At 32.3% G+C, this 20,900-nt stretch overlaps 1 protein-coding gene across 4 annotated transcripts in view; it reads left to right on the plus strand.

Annotated features, from left to right (window-relative positions):
- Positions 1-20,900, plus strand: part of LOC140449771 (cardioacceleratory peptide receptor-like) — a 544,190-nt gene that overhangs the window by 269,468 nt on the left and 253,822 nt on the right. The gene's annotated exons all lie outside the window — the stretch shown is intronic.

Below are 20,900 nucleotides of genomic sequence, written 5' to 3' on the forward strand. Positions count from 1 at the left end.
AATTATAGGGAAGCCACAGTAATATGCACGGACGCATCAAAAACAACAGAAGGACTGGATGCGCATACTTTTTACCTGCTACAAACGTAGAATTCAAGTATAAACTACCATATGAATTTTCAATCTTTTCAGCGGAATCAAAAGCTATAGGTACTTGAAGCTCTAAAATATGTTAAAAACAACTGCAATAGACATATTTTAATTCTGTCAGATTGCCTTTCAGTTTTGCAGAGCATAAAAAACATTGAATGGCCCTCAACATTTAGCAACCCTTAAATATTTGAAATAAAAGATCGATTGTATCATTTATCATCGATTGGAGTCAACATAAAATTTATTTGGGTCAAAGCACATATTGGTCTCAAACATAATGAATATGTAGATCATTTAGCTAAAATAAGTGTAACAACTGGCTCTACATTGAAATATATGCTTAGTACATCAGAGGTTACTACGATTTTCAAAAAAAATCAGCAACTTGGGTGGAAAGAGCAATGGAAACATTACTGTTCTACAAACCATAAAAGGTATACCTCTTTACAACTAATTATACCTCAAACAACCTGGTTTCAGAATTTCAAAGCTCCTCGTAAATATATTACTACTATAAATCGAATACGCTTTGGACATGCATGCTACCCATGCCATTTATTTAAAATAAAAGTCATCGATGATGATAGTTGCAAACATTGCGGTAATCTAGGTGACCTCGATCACATCTTTTTTAAATGTCCTAAATTTATTCAGCATTTAAACTCCCTGTATACAAAATTAACTTGCCAATTTTTGGCTGAGTCGCAGCTTATATAAGAATGATGTCGAGTCGTTTTGCAGTGCATCAATATTGTATTTAGGTAGATTCAATACCAGGGGTTTTGATTGAGCTAGTTGGTTGTCATTTTGATTTAGTAGCCGTGGTTGATATTGTAGGTAACATTTTGATCTTACCATATAGTGGTCAGTTCCGCACTCCGGTCCTCTTAATACTCTTATGTCTTCAACTTGTATGTGTGTTTCTTGTTTTGTGATGACATAATCTATAATTGACTTTGTGTTTCTCGTTGGTTGAACCCAGGTGTACTTATGTATGTTTTTATGTTGGTAGAATCCGTTTAGGATTTGCAGAGAGTGCTGTTTACAGAATTCGATTAAGTGTTCCCCAGTTTCATTTGTTTTAGCGTGACCATATTTTCCTACGGCTTTGTCATTTGTTTTTGTTCCTGTCAGTGCGTTAAAATCTAACAACAACACAATTTCTTTGCTTCTATTTATATTTTCAATGAGTTCCGATAAAGTTTCGTAGAATATTTGTTTAGCTGCTTTTGATGCATTTTCTGACAAAGCATTATATTCCAATGATCTCGAGGTCGTGCCCTTTCCACGTAATAGATACTCTAATAATTCTCTCATTGATCTGTTCCTAGCTTTTCAGGTTTCCTTTTAAGTCTTTTTTTATCAATATTGATACCCCTGCTTGTGCTCTTTTGTCTTTCTCTACTCCACTATAGATATGTATAAAACCTTCTATGTGTTCACTACCTTGGCCTTTTTTCTTTGTTTCGGTAAGAACCGTGATATCTGATTTTATTTTCTTTACTTCTGCCATGACTTCGTCTGACTTGGTTCTCCACCCTTGGATATTCCATGTATTTATATTCAAAGTCCTTGTTCGTCTGCTACATCGTCTTCGTTTTTCCCGTCCGTATTCCGAGGCTGGATTTTAGAATTTTTTGCAGTAAGTTTTTCACGGGTGTAGGGGAGCAGGCCCTACGTCCCAACCCCCTACCAGGAGGACCAGGATTTTCTGTTAGGGTTTATTCCCTTAGTCGAGAGAAGAGTAGTAGAGTGTAGTAGACAGAATTATAGTGACCCGTCCGCCCTCGGATTACCCTAATAGCCACTCGGGGTCGGAAAAAACAAGAGTTAGCCAAGAGAGGCCGATAGTAAAAGACATTTCACTCAAGACACGTTGAAAAAGAGCAAAATGTGAAGGCCCCTATATTTCGCCAGGTGCGTTTCATAAGAGTATGAGTATTGTTATACTTTGTATTCCCGCTCATACCTCGGGGTGTCGACTACAGACTATATGGCTCGTCCAGCATGCCATAGCATGGAGGATAGGGTGCATACCATTTTTACAATATAGACCGCTAAACTGACATCATGTATTTTGTGTATATTATATATTTTCTTTATGTGTATATTATATATATATATATATATATATATATATATATATATATATATATTTATATATATATATATATACACATAAAGACAATTATTATATACCTATTATATTTCTTTATGTGTATATTATATATTTTCTTTTTTACTTATACATTATAATTGACTTGCTACAAACAAATAATGTAAAATTTGTAAACGTAGTTAAATAAATCTTGAATCTTGAATCTTTAAGAAATCAGTTAGATTTTAAGTATGATTACTTAATAAGTTAAGTTTCTAATTTAATTTATATTAATTTAATTTTAATTTGTTTTTTTTTTTAACGCAACTTATGCTTTGTACATGTTGACGTTTTATTGTTGTAAAAATGGTATATCCGTAAATAAATAAAAATAAAATAAAAATAATATTCTATTACTTATATTAAAGCTGAAAAGTTTAAAATTGTCCCTATAACTAACTAATTTTAAACACAGCTCTCAAATGAAAACAGTCAATTTAATAGAAGCCTTATATTTCCATTTTACTACATAATATTATCAACATTCATTTACTGTCAATAAAGTTTGTCTGGAAACTCTGTTAATTCGTAAATGTACTTAGCTTACCAGCTGGTTTTGAAAACGAATTCAATACTTTTATGATTCTTGAGACATAAAAGATTTCTACAAAACAAAATAAATTTCTGGAGCTACTTTTGTTTTAAGTTTTAATGTAATAAAATGTACGTAATGTAATAAAATTCTGCTTTCGGTTCGTTGTTTTTTTTAGATTTAAACTATGTGATTACATAAATATAGACAAGGCGAAAAGCGTTCGGAAAAATATTCCCATGAGATTTTTTTGCATATTCACTTTCCTGAGATACCCTAAAATAACGTTCGATAGGTCGTCCAGGCGAAAAGATTTGTTTAAACAAATTGTAACAAATAATTTTTTGGCTTGGATAAATTATTTTTATACAGGGTGTTTCAAAAAAAAGGTAACCCCATCTCTAGAGTAGGTAAAAAACTAAAAAATGATTGGGGTTTGTTTAGTAAAAAATTTTTGTAACGCCATCCGTTTTCATGATACAGGGCGTTGAGGAAAAAAAAAATTTACGCATTTTTTACGATTTTGCCGAAACTACTGGCAACATTGCAATGAAATTTTATACGATTATATTTTGGAAGCTGATACATCCCATAAATTTGTTTTTATATCTGATTCTCATAGAGAGCGCTAGTTACACGGATCGTGCTAAGTATTAATCAATATAACTTTTTTAAGAGTATAATTATTAATCCAAATTTCAAGTAAACTTAAACATCATTCAATTTTACAGGAAAAAGATACTCTTAGTAAAACTCGATACTGTGTACCGTTTTCGGAATATTTTGATTTGAAAATTCAATAAGAATAGAATAAAGACCAATAATATTTTTATGGAAGCCATTATAAAAATAAAAATTTTAGTAAAACTAATCAACCTTTATGAGTTAGTAGTTTTTAACAATTTATAAGTTTATAAGTTGCTATATAAATACATAAGCAGTTTAAAAATAAGAATTGAGAATAAAGAAATTTAGACAAAAAATTTTTTACAGTATGTCAATTTTAAAACTTACAATGGGCTGTATCTCACGAACAAAAGTTAATATCAAAAAATGCTTAAAACTCTTTCTAGGATAGTAAGGGAAAACTAAAATGACATGAAAGAAAACTTACCCCCATCAACCCCCTAGGCCCCACCAACCACAACCAAAAAAGTTTAAATTGCAAATCCCTACTTGAAGTATATCATTGAAAAGACTATAAAAATGTTATCCAATGATATAAATAATAATTATACAGGGTGAAGCAATAATTGTAAAACTTTGGCTTAAATGAAAAATTTAATGAGGTTTTTGTTGAACTACAAATTTGTTAAAAATGTCAATTAAGTAAATATTTAAAGTGGGTTCCGTTATTTTGTAAACAATACTACAGCCCATTTTCAAATTCTGCACTAACTTTGGCAAATGTTGTTCTAGTAATAGCTCGACATGCTTGCGTAATTCTTTTTCGCAATTCCCCAAGTGGCGCAGGTTGAGTTTCATAAACAACTGATTTGAGGTAACCCCATAGAAAAAAGTCAGGTGGCGGTAAGTCTGGTGACCTCGGTGGCGACTCAATAGAACCTTTCCTTCCAATCGATTTGTTAGGATAATTAGTATTCAACCAGTGCCTAACTGGAGCTGCATAGTGAGGAGGTGCACCATCTTATTGTAAGTGCAGCAAATCTTCGTCTAGAGCTAGGTTGCCTTGATCGTTCTTTTGATTATTTAATTAATGCACAATTAAAGGTTTGATGATGTTTTCCAGCATATCCAGATAAATGTCGCCACTTAAATTGCCCGGTATAAACAAGGGGCCAATTGTAGCATCGTCTAATTATCCTGCCCAAACATTCAGTTTTTCAGGATATTGAATGTGACCTTCTCTGAATCGATGCGGATTCGCATCATTCCAGTACCGACAGTTTTGTTAAGTTACGTTACCATTCAGCATAAAAGTACATTCATCAGTGAAACAAATATTTTTTAACATTTTTGGTTCAACGCGAATTCTATCAGTCATAAGTTTGTCGTAAAACTCAATTCGTCGGTCTAGATCATCATCGCCTAGTTCGTGAGACATTTGTGTTTTGTACAAGTGAAACTTATGTAATTTCAACACCTTTCTAACCGACTCATGTGAAAGTCGTGTCATTGCAGATACTTGACGTGTTGATGCAGTAGGTTCTATTGCAAAATTTCCAAAGACCTCAATTTGGGATGCTTCATTCAGTAATCTTGGGGTATTCCTTTTTTATTTTGCACTGGTCTCGTTTTTCTATGATGCTCCGTGCGTAATTGACGTGACATCTACCACCTTCATCTGATAGTTTTGGACCTCCCAATTTGAGGTTAAACATATGAGGGGTATAGAAGCAAAATCCGCCAAGTCACATCTATCAAAATTTTCAGAAAACGTGAAAAACTATTACAGAGGCCTCCTGTGATATTTTTAGTTTTCTGTTTGATTTACTTGTATTCTAGTATAATGTTTTATTAGAAGAATACAAAATAAAAATATTTGAGCTGCAGTTTCGATATAAAATTGGTTTTATTTATGTACAAGGCGGGATTTACAACAAAATTTAGCAACTTTGGATTGGAAATTTCAGAAATCTTCGAAAAAACGTGTTTTTTTATACTTCACTAAATAAATTATTATAAACATTAGATTTTTATTACTTAAAACATATTTATTTTTTAATTAATATAATTATTGTTATAAATTGAAAATAACGTAAACTCATAAAAATGAATTTTTTTAACACAACAAATTTTACATCCCAGTTGTTTCTTCTGGAGAAAATTCTTCACATAACTCATTTGTTAATAGTTGTGGATCACTCTCGTCATTATTTAGAGAAAAATGTATGGCATCTTTATAAAACTTCAAATCGGAATTTTCTTGCCAATCAGTTCCATAATGCATTTCTAATAGTTTGCAACACTCTGGGCTTTATTTTTGTCACTTACTCTGCCAGCTTCAAATTTGTCAGGAATAATCGAACAAATATGTTTTCCTTTCTTACAAATGCCCTTTGGAACACCGATGAAAGTATTATAGTTGACTTCGCCCTGAACTTTAATTGTATTATCATTGTTCTTCAAAATCAAAAAGCGTTTGCACTGTTGAAATTGAAAGTGCCAAGCTCCTGATGGTTTAATAACTTCTGATACTGAGGTTTTCCAATCAAACGCTTCCCAGTCTTCAACCAATTTATAGATTGTGGCGTTTGCTCTATTATAGCTATGTAGTTCTCTGGATTCGTTATTATTTCTGCTTTTTTAATTTTGCCTTCGGAAATACCAAAAACTCTATCTGGTGGCATAAAACTGTGTCCTACAACTGCGAATATTAGTTCAATACAGCGAATATTATTAGGTGCCTTTTTATGGAGAAAACTTGCAAGCATGCCGATCATTGTAATATTTTTATTTTGACCTGGACAGCTATCTGCATAAATCAAAATTTCTTTAACATCTCTGGTAAATGTCATCATCATCATCATCTTGGTGCTACAGCCCTTAGAGGGCCTCGACCTTCTCAAGCTTTCTACGCCATTCTATTTTGTCCCTCGGTTGCATTTTCCAGTTGCCGACTCCGATCTTCTCGGCATCTTGTGTTACCCCGTCCATCCACCTTAGCTTTGGTCTACCCCGTCTTCTCATTCCTACGGGTTGCGCTGTTAGAATCTTTTTTATCATGTTTGACTCAGGGGCCCGGGCTACATGTCCTGCCCACTGCAGGCGGTTTCGCTTAATTATAGTGGTAATATATTTACCACCAAACGTATGCTTGTAGATATTCTGCAGTTCAAAGTTATATCTACGCCTCCATACTCCGTTCTCACAGACCGCTCCGAATATCTTGCGTAGCACCTTTCTTTTAAAAATGGATAGAGCGGATTCATCTGTTTTCGTTAGCGTCCATGCCTCTGATCCATATGTGAGAACGGGGACTATCAGTGTTCTATACAGCCTTATACGAGTTTTTTGAGACAGACATTTGTTAGCTAAGTACTTTGATAGACCATGATAACACCTGTTTGCAATTATTATTCGCCTTTTTATTTCCTCAGATGTGTTATTATTGGGGTTAACCGATGTCCCTAGATATATGAACTCTTTGACTGCTTCGAAGTTTTGGTCATTGATGATTAAATTTGTGTCAACATTTCTAGCTCTTGTGTTTGTGTTAGTCGCCATGAATTTGGTTTTATTTTGATTTATCTGTAACCCCATTCGTTCTGCTGCTGCTACTAGCTCGGTTAGGATTTCCGCAGTTCTCTCCCTAGTTCTTGTTATAATATCCACGTCGTCTGCATATGCTAGAATTTGGACTGATCTATTAAATATTGTTCCCCTGCTATCTAAATTAGCGTCTCGTACAACTTTTTCTAAGGCGACATTAAAAAGCTGACACGCCAGCGCATCTCCCTGCCTTAACCCCCTATGTATTTGAAATGGGGTTGACGAGTCGTTTGGAATTTTAACTGCTGATAGCATCTTCGCCATTGTCACTTTTATCAAACATATGAGTTTTTTTGGAATTCCCAACTCATTCATAGCATTGTAAAGACTTGGTCTTAAGACACTGTCATATGCCGCTTTAAAATCGACAAAAATATGATACATATCTATCTTAAACTCTTGCGCTTTTTCGAGGATCTGTCGTAGTGTAAAGATCTGGTTAATGGTTGAACGTCCATTCCTGAATCCCGCCTGATATTCTTCTAGAAACATTTCAGTATAAGGCTTTAATCTCTCGTGCAAAATATTTGACAATATCTTGTATGCTGTATTTAGGAGAGTAATTCCGCGGTAATTATTGCATTCCAGTTGGTTTCCCTTTTTGTGTAACGGGCAAATTAAGCCTAAGCTCCATTCTTCAGGCATTTGCTCCTCAGACCAAATTCTACAAACAATTTCTCGCATCACCTTGGTGAGCTGCTCTCCACCGTGCTTAAATAACTCTGCTGGGATGCCATCGCTACCTGGGGACCTATGGTTCCTTACTTTTTCTATAGATATTTTCACTTCATCTACCGAGGGGGGTTCCACGAGTTCCTCATTTCGATATTCCAGCTCTATATTGTTAGTAGGTTCCCCTTCCAGCAACTCTCGAAAGTGCTCTACCCATCGTAAAAGGATATCCTCTTTGTTGGTAAGTAAGTTACCTTCCTTATCATTACAATAGTTGATTCTTGGTTTGAATTCTTTTCTAATACTATTTATTTGATGATAGAACTTTCTTGTTTCTCCTTGACTCATATGGCTTTCGAGCCGTTCTAATATATCATTTTCCGAGTCTCGTTTCTTTTTTCGGTGTATGCGTTTTTCCTCTCTCCTTAAGTTTTTGTATCTATCTATTGTTGTTCTAGTTTTTCGTTGTTGCATGGTCCTAAATGCCTCGTTCTTCTCATCTGTTATTTTTTTGCAGTCTTGGTCGAACCAGTCGTTTTTTTCTTGGGTTCTGGATATTCACATGTGCTTTCGGCTGCTAATTTCAGAGCCTCCTTGCAGTTGTTCCACATTTCCGTGCTTGATTGGTCGACTGCCCAGGTCTGTTCTAGGGTTTCTTTTATATGTGACTGGAACTGTTTCTCTTTGTTTTCATTTTTTAGCATATGTAAATTATATTTTACTTGTCTAGTGCCCCTTTCTTTCTTGGCATTGGAAATTCTTTGTCGTAACTTGGCCCTTACCATAAAATGGTCTGAGTCAATATTTGCGCCTCTGTAACTTCTTACGTCCATTAGGTTTGTAAAGTGCCTTCTGTCAATTATAACATGGTCAATTTGATTTGTGGTGCGTCCATTTGGTGATATCCAAGTTGCTTTATGGATATTCTTATGATTAAAACATGTACTTCCCACAATTAAATCTTTGGAAGCTGCCATACCAATAAGCCTTAAACCATTGTCATTAGTAACGTCGTGAAGGCTGTGTTTACCAATATAATCTTGGTAGCATATCTCTTTTCCTATCTGGGTGTTCATGTCTCCAATGATTATTTTAATATCGTTTTTGGCACAGTTATCATATGCTCTTTCGAGATCTTCGTAGAATAGATCTTTAATTTCTTCGTCTTTTTCCTCGGTTGGCGCGTGCACGTTGATCAGGCATATGTTGAAAAATTTTCCTTTTATTCGAAGGATGCATAACCAATCATTTATGGCTTTAAAACCAATAATAAAATTTTTGATTTTCTTTGATACTAGGAACGCGGTTCCGAACTCATGTCGGTTCGGGTTGCAGCTGTAATATATATCATGTTCTTTTTTCTGCATAAATTTTTCTCTGGTAAATTTATGTTTTGATAATCTATGAAACAACGCTGAAGCTATAACACTCGAGTTTTTCGGCAAATCTAAATCGTTTCATAGATAAGGTAAAACTGTGTCAGAGTTAAGTTTAATATTGGAAGTACCATTTACAATTGAAAAATTGTAAAGATTATATTGGGAAAAGAAGTAAGCTCTCTGATCAAGTAATTTCGGAAGAGCTAAGTTTTTTTGACAATCCATTGAAAAAGTTTCTCTCCCGCTGCTGTTAGTTTGAAGAATTTTGTAAAATGCTTTTGCTTTAAGTTTATGTAATCCCTGTAAAACATTAAGTTCTTTTTTTTATCCTCATCTTTCTCTTTCCTTATCTCTTCCTTATATCTTAAGCAAAGAGAGCATGCGTCTGTAATATGTGTAAGTTTAAAGAGCTTTCTTATATTAAGATCACATGGTATAAAAGTCCTTTTCTTGATTTGACTCCTGCAATAATGAGATTCCAGACATTCAAAACTCTCAATAAAATAACTCATAGCTAACTTTTTTTGATCATTTTTTTCTAGAACGCGGTCGCCCCCTCGTTTGTCTGATGGAGTTAATTCCTAAAAATAAACTTCTTTACCATCCCTGAATTCTATCTTTTTTCACGTTCAAAATTTGCATAAAGGCTCTTCTGCATACACTAATCCATTCGCCATTTTGCTTTGGTAATCTATAATTTATTGATACCTGTTTTTAGGAAATTGTGCTGCCCACTTCTCTCTTTGCTCGTCTTCTTCTTCTCTGTGGTGTCTTAGCCTCACAAAATTTTAATATGCAAGCATCTTGTTTAAGTTTTGATGGAATTTTATAAAATCTTTCATGAACAAATTGCAGATCCCTCATAGTTATCTCTTCATCCTTTCAAGAACTTCCCTTCAAGAACTGATTTTTATGAACACATCTTGGTTTTTCAGGCAAACCTTTAGCCGAATATCTAAAAACAAAAAAATTGATTAGTTCGATGCACTGAAACATTATCTAGCCCTTTATGCTTAATAATTAGCCCTTTATGCTAAACAAAACTCAATATCTAGGCAATACCACCAATATTACCAATCTTTACCAACGTCTAGTACTGAAGAGATTGTCTTCCAGAATCTGACGCAACTGTAGACACTGATAACGTTTAATTCAAAATTTAAAACTTTTAATTTACCATTATTTCAAAATACTTTTAATAACTTCTTAAAACATAATTTTCCCATTTTATCCTACAACAGTAATTTTCAATTAAATGATTTGTAATAAACTTTGTAAGAACATTAAAATTATTTTAATTTTTCTCCTTTTTAATTAAGAATATAAAAATGTTAAAATTAGACCAATATGAACTGCCGAAAATGCCACATTTGCCATTTTAAAACATTGCACCAAATGAATGTGTTAAAATTTGGATCACTCCAAATCGTTAAATAACACAAAAAGCAAAGTAACGAATGTGATTTTTTGGAAAGGCAAAAACGGTAAGCAGTTTAATTTTTTTTATCAATCTAATACGGATTAAATATTACATATAAAAAAACAAAAAATTTTTTATTTGTCAAGGCGCTGATTTAGGATTCTCTAAAAAAGAGTTATCTTCCTCTCCTGAAAAGTACAACTTTTCACATTCGATAGTTGGAAATGATAGGGACGAAGTGTTGTTTTTCAAGTAGACGCTTTAATTGTATAATTTAGAATTTTTTAACGTATTTTTATCGTTTTTAAAATATCAATAATATTAATTTCACATATTAATAGACTTTATTTTAATTGTGGTCTTAAGAATCAAAGTCAAATATCGACACCCCCATCGAACAAGGTTGTAACTCAGTTTTAGCTATTTTACAGGAGAGGCAAAAAACGAAAAGATGTATTTTTAGAAAATTGTAGCAAAATGAGTAAACTCTTTTACACTAATGCGAGACGATATTTATAACATAATGAGGGATTACTTTGAGATGTATGTTTTGTAATTTGATTAACTATTGAAAATCTTGAGTTTGTTTGAGATACAACCTTGAGATTAAACATGACTCTTCGTAGAAAAAAGTTTTAACTCGCTTAACAACCATTTTACACTCCCCGTGTTTATTGTTTTTTTCCGTTTTACATTGGCAATGTAAATAAGAGAAAATTAGTTTTTACGGTATATTTAAATGAAATATCAAATCGTAGTTTTCACAATTTTAATTGGAAATTATAAATTTTACAAAAACAACAATATTCTACCACTACGAACAAAATAATCACTATGAACAAAATAAAATAATTATCCCAAATTTTTATTCTGAGTCTGATGGTTGAATATTTTTAGGGTCACAAAATTTTAATTGTTTATAGTAACGGTGATATATTTTGGGTATGACATTTGACTTACAAAGGCTGTTTAAATCTTTATATTTGTCTTTCGATATGGCGAGAGAATTAGAATAAACGGGTGGTATATCTGTTAGGGTGATACGCTCATTCTTATCTTTTGTTGACTTCCTAGCTGAAGAACGTTGAGTTACAGGCATTTGTTCTAAATTAACGCAGTAATTAGTTTCGTAAACAACTTCATAATTAACGTAAATTATTTTCGCATTTTTATTGCGGATCTGTAAATATTTAATTTCAGACCATTTTACATTATTTTTTTTTATATCTAGGTCCAAATTAATATGGGTGCCCTGAAATAGTTTAAAATTTAAAATTTGTTTTTGATTTATTTCTGTTACTGACTACGGCTTGCCTGATGTTTTGGCACATCGTATTATGGTTATCCATTGTTCTTGAACATATCGTCGGTATACTGCGAAAACCAGGTAAATGTCGGAATACCGAAATCGAGAAAAAACGTTTTTAAAGTTTAGTTTTTTATTGTGAATTAAGCAGTCAGCCTGTTTTTGATATTAGGTATTCTAGTGAAAGATGCATATATCTGAAATGATATTCTATCATTAGTTTGAAAAAGTTAAGGCACCTATCTGACTAATCCTAAATTTAAGTTGGAAATACTATCATTTACCTGGTTTTACCTGTAAATCTAAATAAATCAATTACTCTTCAAATAACATATTTAACACAAATATAATAAACCAAGTATAATATTTTCCAGTTTTGTGATCGAGATATGAGGCTTTTACTAGGTAATAGCAATGTTTTAAGGTATTAGTCGATATTTATGACATTTAACTGGTTTTCCCTGAAAATTTTGTTAACATCTGTGTGTAGTTATAGTTATTATTTATATGAATGATAGGCAGTTTTATAGAAAAAATCAAATTTATTTCGAATATAATAATAACAATATTATTATTATGAGGCTTCCTCGTCCGATTCTTCACTGAAAGCAGGCTCTGGCAAGATGTCTGTTACATCATTTCCCGTTTTCAAATTACGATATCACCCGTGATATTCCTCTGGTATTACTCCCTTATCCCATAGCTGTACCAAATCTCTCTTTTTTGCTATGCTAATTGGCAAATGTGTATCATAAAGTCGTTTAAGTTCTTCAAGATTGCTTGTATTAGTTGATAACTTGGCGTGCTTTTTTCTTTTTGACTGCCGTGCAGTATCAGTAAGGAAATAATTGAAGCTTGTTGACATGTCATAATTAAAATAGATTCTGTTTGTCTCTCCTTTCACGCATCTCATTATTTTTATCTTCAACCACATTATTTTTTCGCTGTTTTGGTCTTTTGTCCGGTTTTTAATCAAAGTGTGTGACAAATTTTTTAAATCATAAAAGTCGTAGTATTTAACTTCTTTACATTTGTATGGTTCTATACATACTTTTTTATCATCAACCTTGATATTTTTAGTTCCTCTTGCATTTTGAAAAACAGACAAGTAATCTGGCATCGCATAGATAGATCTGTGTTTTTTAGCGGTTTCGATATTACTCTGCATAGAGTCAACTTCCATATAGGAATGTCCAGACTCTAAAAATTTGTGTTCAATAATATTTAAATGGTCTATGTTTTGAACATCCCATAATAGTAAGGCTGCAATATGCTGATTACGATTCTGTCTTCTGCAGGTATCAGAAAATAAACTTATTTCACTTACATATTCTGGAACACATTTTGATAAGTAGTGGAGTATAATGCTTCTTATTTCAGAACTTCCTTGTCTACCGTTAATTTCTGACCAGTCAAAACAGTAAGCTGCATTTGGTAATGCGGCTTCATATACACACAAATTGTAGACACATAATTTTCGAGAATAATATAGTTTTCCAGTCAATCCACTTGGAATCTGTAGTACGGCCTGTAGATCGAAAGTAATTGAAACAAAATCCCGTTGTTCATTAGATCTTTTCTTATCATTTTGTTTTTTAAGATTACATACTTCTTTTCTTCTCTGATGTTCTCTGTAACTGTCTTCTTAATCCGATTTTTCAGTTGGATTAGCCCTATCATATTTATTACAAACTAAACATTGATTTGTTTTAGCAACAAAAAAGGTTAAATTATAGTCGTTAGAAAATATTCTTTGATATGTAATTTCGCTAACACCTTCCAGTTTCTTCTGCTCAGTCATTTATAAAAAGTTGGTACATTTTTCTTATACTTAAATTTTTGTCCAAATATCTACGGTTTGAACTTTGGCGAATATAATGTGGGCCCATGGTTGGAAAAGACTCAATATGAGCCTTCACGATTTTTCGGGTTTTACTGCTTGTTTTATTTGGCGGTGTATGCTTGCCTCTTTTATCTGTATCTGCATAACAGCCTAGAATATCAGTTTTTCTTACAACATCCTGTATTAACGACGCTGATATACAAAGTGTCTTACAAAAAAATTTCTCACATACCTACCTGTATGTCTTGACCATTCAAAGAAAAGTAACACTTTTTGGAAAATGCACGTGGTTTTTTAAACTTCAACGAACTGCAACGACTCTCTTTGGTGGCTCCGTTTTAATACGTGCAATAAGAAAATGTTTCAGGCCTACATATTCTAACTTTCAATAATCACGACATAGTCTTTGTCTGTAATCTTCGCTGAAATAACTGGCACATTTGTAAAAGCACTCTGAACAATTAACTGGTTTTGGCAATTTTGCTGGTCTATGGTCTTTTTTTTATCTCATAAGGCAAACCCTCAGCACGCTTCCTTTTTGCGACATTTATTACCCAATCTTTGGGGTTAACTTTTCTCTAACGTTTTAGTGGACGTACGTCTTTCCATACTTTGTCAAGAAGTAGATTTAATATCCAACTAGCTATTTCAGTTGACACTAAATTGTTCGTGGGTGCAACTATTTCAGTATCTTTTTTCTCATCATTTAGGCTATCAAAGACAGCTGTGTGTAAATCATATAGACTTCCTAGAGAGAGCGATCCCTCTTCACTTGGCTGATATGTGGGGTCTACATCTGAAAAGTCACTATCAAAAATGGATTCCATCATTGAAACTATATTGTTCTCAGAATCATCAAGAATTGAACTGCTGTCTTCAGTTATTCTATCTGTGTATGTGTTATCAAGATCATTTATGGGTTTAGCTTAGTAACCATTTCTAAATTTTAACTCAACCCGTTTTCAGGTAGAATGAAGTAAGTGTACTTAAAGGTTTTTACTAGTCGATATGAAAGAGAAATTTTAATAAATCATACACGTAAAATGTATTAATGACACTTATCACCTTTTTACTGAATATGGTTTGCAGTAGTAGAAATATATTGTTGTCCGGCATAATAATATATGTGGGCTTACTTTGTTTTACATGCAACAGAACTTTAATTTTATGGAAGTAAGTAGCGATATATTGTTTTATTTGAAAATGAAAAGTTGATTAGGTGTACTTATTTGTTTATTACACAAATTATCTGCTGAATGGTAAGTCGTATCATTTATTGGGTTTTACCTGTATGTAGAGCGGAAAAAGCTGAGAATTTTGGTATACTTAACTCAATATTTTAAAATTTGTCATTTATCTGGTTTTCGCAGTATACCGACGATATACGATTTGATGTTTTTTACGTCTTTCTATCAGGGCATGCATTGAATCGCTCTCGTTTTATGAATGCCCTACTTCAAAAAACACGTGTGTAATATTAATGTTAAAGTTTTCACTGCAAAGGAGTACATAGCAAAAACTATTCTATTTTTGTTTTGTTCTCCGCAACTATCCGAAAGGAGAAAAAGTCTGTAAATCCCTTTTTGACTTTCATTTCAATAAATAAATATACAGCACTACTAATTTCGGTAGCACCTTTCAGACCAACAGTCTCATCCCAGAAATATGATTATGATTTCCAAGAGCCCAAAATTGTGAAAAAATCTTATTTCTCATTTCTAAAGATAATTTTGAATACATTTTTTGGAACAGTTCTGTGTACACCCTTGTTTCATTTGCCTTTCTCGGATTTGTTGACCTCGTTGATTCGTGAATGTCAATCCTAATTTTTTTTTCCTTTTATTCAAGTTCCGTTTTCAATTGTTGGTATTGCGTGTCCTCTTATGATCAGAAGTACATTTTTCCGGCATATCTCGTTTCTTTTTCTTATGCGAATTACATATGTTCTATATCAGTAGCACTATATTGGGTTTGTATATTTAGGTTTGTTTTTGGTTCAACCTCATCTATTTCTTGTAGATTCTTTTCTTTTGGTCCATCCGAATAGCTACTACCTACAACAAAATTATTTTTTGTATATCTACTTGAAGACCACAGAATAACAATAGAAACAGAAATTAACAATTTGTAACAAAAGGAAATTGTGGTCGTCTATTAACAAGAAAAAAGTAAATAGCAATGGATATTCTAAAAACTGACATCTTACCTTCAGAACTGAAAGGTACATATTCGGACACATCGGCAGAGAAAGGCTCTCTATGACCACTAGACTCTACATCACTATCATTCGGGTCTAGAAATTTGCTACAACCAGGCCGTAACTTTCTTTTAAATTTGAATAAATCATTGCCATGTTGAGTAAGTATTTCATCGGATGATACATATGATGTATTTGCACATAAAGGGTTTTCTGTGACATCAAAATATTTTTCAACAATGTCTAAGTTTTCCATCTCGCCAGATAATAAATTTTGTTCCATATCTATAATAAAATATAAACTACCTATTTTTACTTACAAAATTATGGTTATGATAATTACTTACCAGGTTCAGCGTCTATTTCACTATTTTTCAAAGCTAATTCTAATATACGCCTAATACGACTCATTTTGAAGGCATATCTCGATATTGAAACACTTATATAGTCAAAAATATCAACTAAATTAAGTAATGTACAAGTTACATTCACGTAAATGGGATATACTGTAACTAGTAGAACACAAACAAAGCAGCAACTCATAGCATATGGGATTCCCCGGTAAACTATTCATACAACAAGATTGATTTAGGGGATACACCGTATGTTTGATTACTTTATAAATTAAACATACGTGCAACAAAGCTGTAACTTCTTTAGCAACCTTATTAATCGTCAAATATATAGAAACTAAAAATTTGACATAGGTAGTAACAAAGTTACTGCCTTTTTTACGCTAAAATGACACACGTAACTTAAAGTACAACTTTTTTCAACGGAGTATTAGCGAAACTATTGAGAATTAAGCTATGTGGTTTATATTGACGTGTGCGCAATTTTTCAATGAATTCGCCTGTATTGAAATGTGAAAATAGATCTAACTTGAATTACAACCTTGTTCGATGGGAGTGTCGATATGATAAGACGAATGAATCCATAGGTTTCGCAGTCAATATCTCAACCACACACGCACAACAATGCAAATTTTTTATTTAATAATAGACACCTTCATCTACCTATTCCCAAATTGTCATCCATGCTCTATTTTTTTCTGTCACAGAGTTCTTTAATCGGGCTATTAATACGTGAAGATAATCTAGATTAACGTTAGCTGTTACTTAAGGTTTTCACATACATGGCAAGTAAACTCGAGTACAAATTTTTTTCCCAAATATAACACACCTTACTCAGATTATAAATAATTTGTCTTTAACAAATTTGTTGATTTTCTTATATGATAAAAATATAATAAAAATATAAATGTGCAAACTAGACGAATTTTGTCTATCAAAAATGTAAATAAAATAAAAGTTGATCGTAATATTTCCATACATTTGAGACAAAAACAGTTATATTTTATGATCCAAACTCTAACTTGTGGCTTTATAATTTAACTTTCGATTGTACTAGTCCTCCAGACTTTTGCTCTCAGTAAAAATGTCAAAGACGTGCATCTCTTTGGAAAACATTTCGTCTGTTTGATCTCAACAAGGATCCTTTATTACATTACAGAGAAATTGCCCTATTTTATTATATCCGAAGACTATAGAGTAGAAATTACATTTCGGCGGTGGTTAGAGTTGTAAAAGAAAGTTGGTGGGTTTATGAAAGAAAGTTTTTGAAAGAGAAACCACCAAATTAAAAGGGTTTTTTCTTATTGAATTTCAAGGGGACGTGATGCTTTAAAAATATATTTTTGACAATAAAATATTACGGGACTTAATTTATCTCCCAATATATTGACTTTAGTGATAAGAGGCAGACAAAATATTAACCAACTTTGGCACTTTCTATTTAAAAAAATTTCCCGGTTTAAAAGTTCAGCCCGGGTGTTATAATTTTTTTCTTGTCCATTAGTCAGCATTTTATTTTTTGTAAATAAGATGGGAGACGTGGATGCCTTTTCGCATTTCTTATTCATGTTCAAAAAAAAATATTTGACAATCGAGTTATTGTACAACATTTTTGAGACATCAATTTGATGCCTCACTGTCCGAGAACTATAAATTTGTTTCTCTGGACAGCGTGGCATTTACGTGATGCCTCAAACTTGTTCATTCTTGTCTGAAGCGACGGAAGTATTTGACGTTATATTCTGAGTCATTCTATTGTAAAATAAAAGTATTTTAATAACTTTTTTCATTTAATACGTATATACCTATGAGCGAACAAAGTTCATTGGTTTGTAACTTATTTCAGTGAAATTTTTTTTCGAATCTATGTGCAGTTCTAATTTTTACATATATTTCTACTTGAAAATTTAACAAAATGTCTGTAAATTTAAATATGTCAGGATGTGATTTATACAAAACATTCGTTAAATTTCGAGTGAAATGATTCACATGCGTTTCTAGTAAATATAAGAGATGATGAATTTGAATCCCACATGTAAAGTGGAAATGTTAAGTCTTCCGTTAAATAATTATCAACTAGGTAATAACAAAATTGTAAAACTCTTTCATCTTCTGGCATAACATTAAAAAGTTTATCAGAAAAAAGTTACCAACACCATTTCGATCTAAAAACGGAATGCCGAAAAACAATTTTAAATATTTTCCAATAACAGTCCGATTTTTATATTCCGAGGACAAACATAAATTTTGAATTTTTCGGTACCAATTTTGTGATAAATAAAATTTGCAACAAAAAATAATAATGTCAGGCCACACTAACTTGGCAGCATTTTGAATTGCTATTTCAAAATCAGAAATTATTCGCTTCGGTTTGAAATTTAAATTCAAATCTGTACATATTGCTATTAATGTATCAAAAGTACTTTTGTACGATTGCTGTGATTTATTTGTTAACAAACCAAATACTAGAGGAACATAAAAACCATTTTTGTAGCCATGTATAGTAAACATATGACAAAAATATTTAGAACAGTATTAAAAAGTTCCATCTACATACAAAGAACCTACATTACACAAAAAGTAAAGATTTGTGAAACAACTAAAAATTGCGGAATTATTTTTCGTACATAATAAAAAGTTTTCACCTGTATTTTTTTTTTAATGTAAGTTCAGTAATACTTGTAGAACTTTTTCCTGTGATTTGGGCAATGATGGTGTGGATTTTCGTCCTGCAGCATAGATATTTCTTCGAACGCAAGAAATATCTTTCGTCGTCATCAGTAAATTGCTGAAATTTTCCTTCCTCAATTCCTTGTGGACAATCTTTAAAGGTCTTTCACATATATCTTCTACAGCTTTCCTCCCTGTAGAATTACTAAAAATTTGCCGGTCAACGTGGATATCTAGAGCATTATTATGCCCCACCGATGGTTTTTCAAGAATAACGTAATTTTCATCACTTTGTGTACACTTTTTGTTGACACCTTTTTTGATGCATCGACATCTAACTTTTCCATCTTTGGAGACATGGGCCTTTGAATATTTATATTCATTAATTATTAATAGAAGTTCTCTCCTTTGACTAAACATAGTCGTTGGATTCGCCATTTAAAAGTTAAACACTAACGGACAAAACTATACCGTAATACTTGCAACTGAAGTGAATAACTGAAAATATTTATATTCTTATTTTCAACTATAATCAAATTTGGAATTTCCGGTCAATAAGACTTAATCCCCAACTTTCTCGGTGATGGGCCAGCAGGTACTTGGGATTATTGGGCCCAGGTAGTTCGTGGGGCAGTTAGATAACGCCGCCTGGAAGAGCAGAACATTTATAATCGGTACGTATCTGTTAAGATGAACAGATTAAAAAAAAGAATCTAAAAACCTATTCCATTTAAATCATTTCTAGGATGAGAAAGACAGATAAGGGAAGCTTGTTTTATAGAAATAATTGAAGTTTAAAATTATTTCCTCTCAATACCTAATAAAGAGTTGGTAAAGACATCAAAAAAAAATTAATTAGAATCTCTTGAATTTCAATTATTTAGGTATAGACGAATAGACGAAAGATAAACGTTTAGAAAGACTACAAAAAATACAAAAAAAAATTATCTCTTGTATTAAAAATATTTTAAAAAGATTTATATTTCCTCTCGTATGCGTATTTAAAAATGTAATAAAATGCTCAAAGAATAATAAAACATAAAAATAGTAACGATGCAGGTGAGAGAAAAACTGTTTATGTCTGAAACCAATATAGCTACATGCACTTTGTAGGGCGGTACAAAACAAATTTTCAAATAAACACCACTGTAAATCAAAATAGCACAATGTGTCGAGTTATATCCCAGCTACGTCAACTGAGAATGGAAATAAAGCAGAAATAAAAGCAGAGGTAAAATAATTTTATACAATAATTTGTAGGTGATCCTTTTGTAAATGTATCAAGAGCCGCGGAGGCTGGTTATTCTCACGTTTACCAGGTATTCCAAAGAAAAATACTGAGTTCTTCCAGTAATATTATCGTTGGGTTGTAACAAATGCAAATGCATCTCATTGGTATAATAGCGAGTATTTTCCAATAATCGTTAAATTATTTATCTTCAGATAGTAATATTTTAAATAATTTATCCTGGTTTAACTAAGGAAACGACAATAAAAATAATAAAACTAAAAGTAATCAAAGTCTTTGAAAATACATATTTTTTTATGCACATAACACTACCCAAAGAATATTTTGGTGCTATAGAAGCAAAAACTGAATTTAGTGTAATTGATGCTCTGATTTCAAATTGTCTCTTTTTTTGTAGCAAGACTAGATTCTGCTCAGAATTTTTTAAGTTCTACAGATTTCACATGTATAAAACAAAACATATATATATATATTTATATATATCGAGAAAAGGAGTACGACCGTCAATCCAAAATAAACTAAGGTACACTCGAAGAGTGGTGGGTTTTTCGGTCAAAGTGGAGAAATAAAAGACAAAGAAGGTGGCTACTTCATCTATTTATTGAAGACGTTTCGCTTTGTTTTGTTTTGTTTCATTGTTTTTGATGATGCTTTCTGAGCAGAAAGCGAAACGTCTTCAATGAATAGATGAAGTAGCCACCTTCTTTGTCTTTTATTTCTCCACTTTGACCAAAAAACCCACCACTCTTCGAGTGTACCTGAGTTTATATATATATATATATATATATATATTAT

Source organism: Diabrotica undecimpunctata, chromosome 9 (genome assembly GCF_040954645.1).
Source record: "Diabrotica undecimpunctata isolate CICGRU chromosome 9, icDiaUnde3, whole genome shotgun sequence".
In the NCBI taxonomy this organism is placed as follows: Eukaryota; Metazoa; Arthropoda; class Insecta; order Coleoptera; family Chrysomelidae; genus Diabrotica; species Diabrotica undecimpunctata.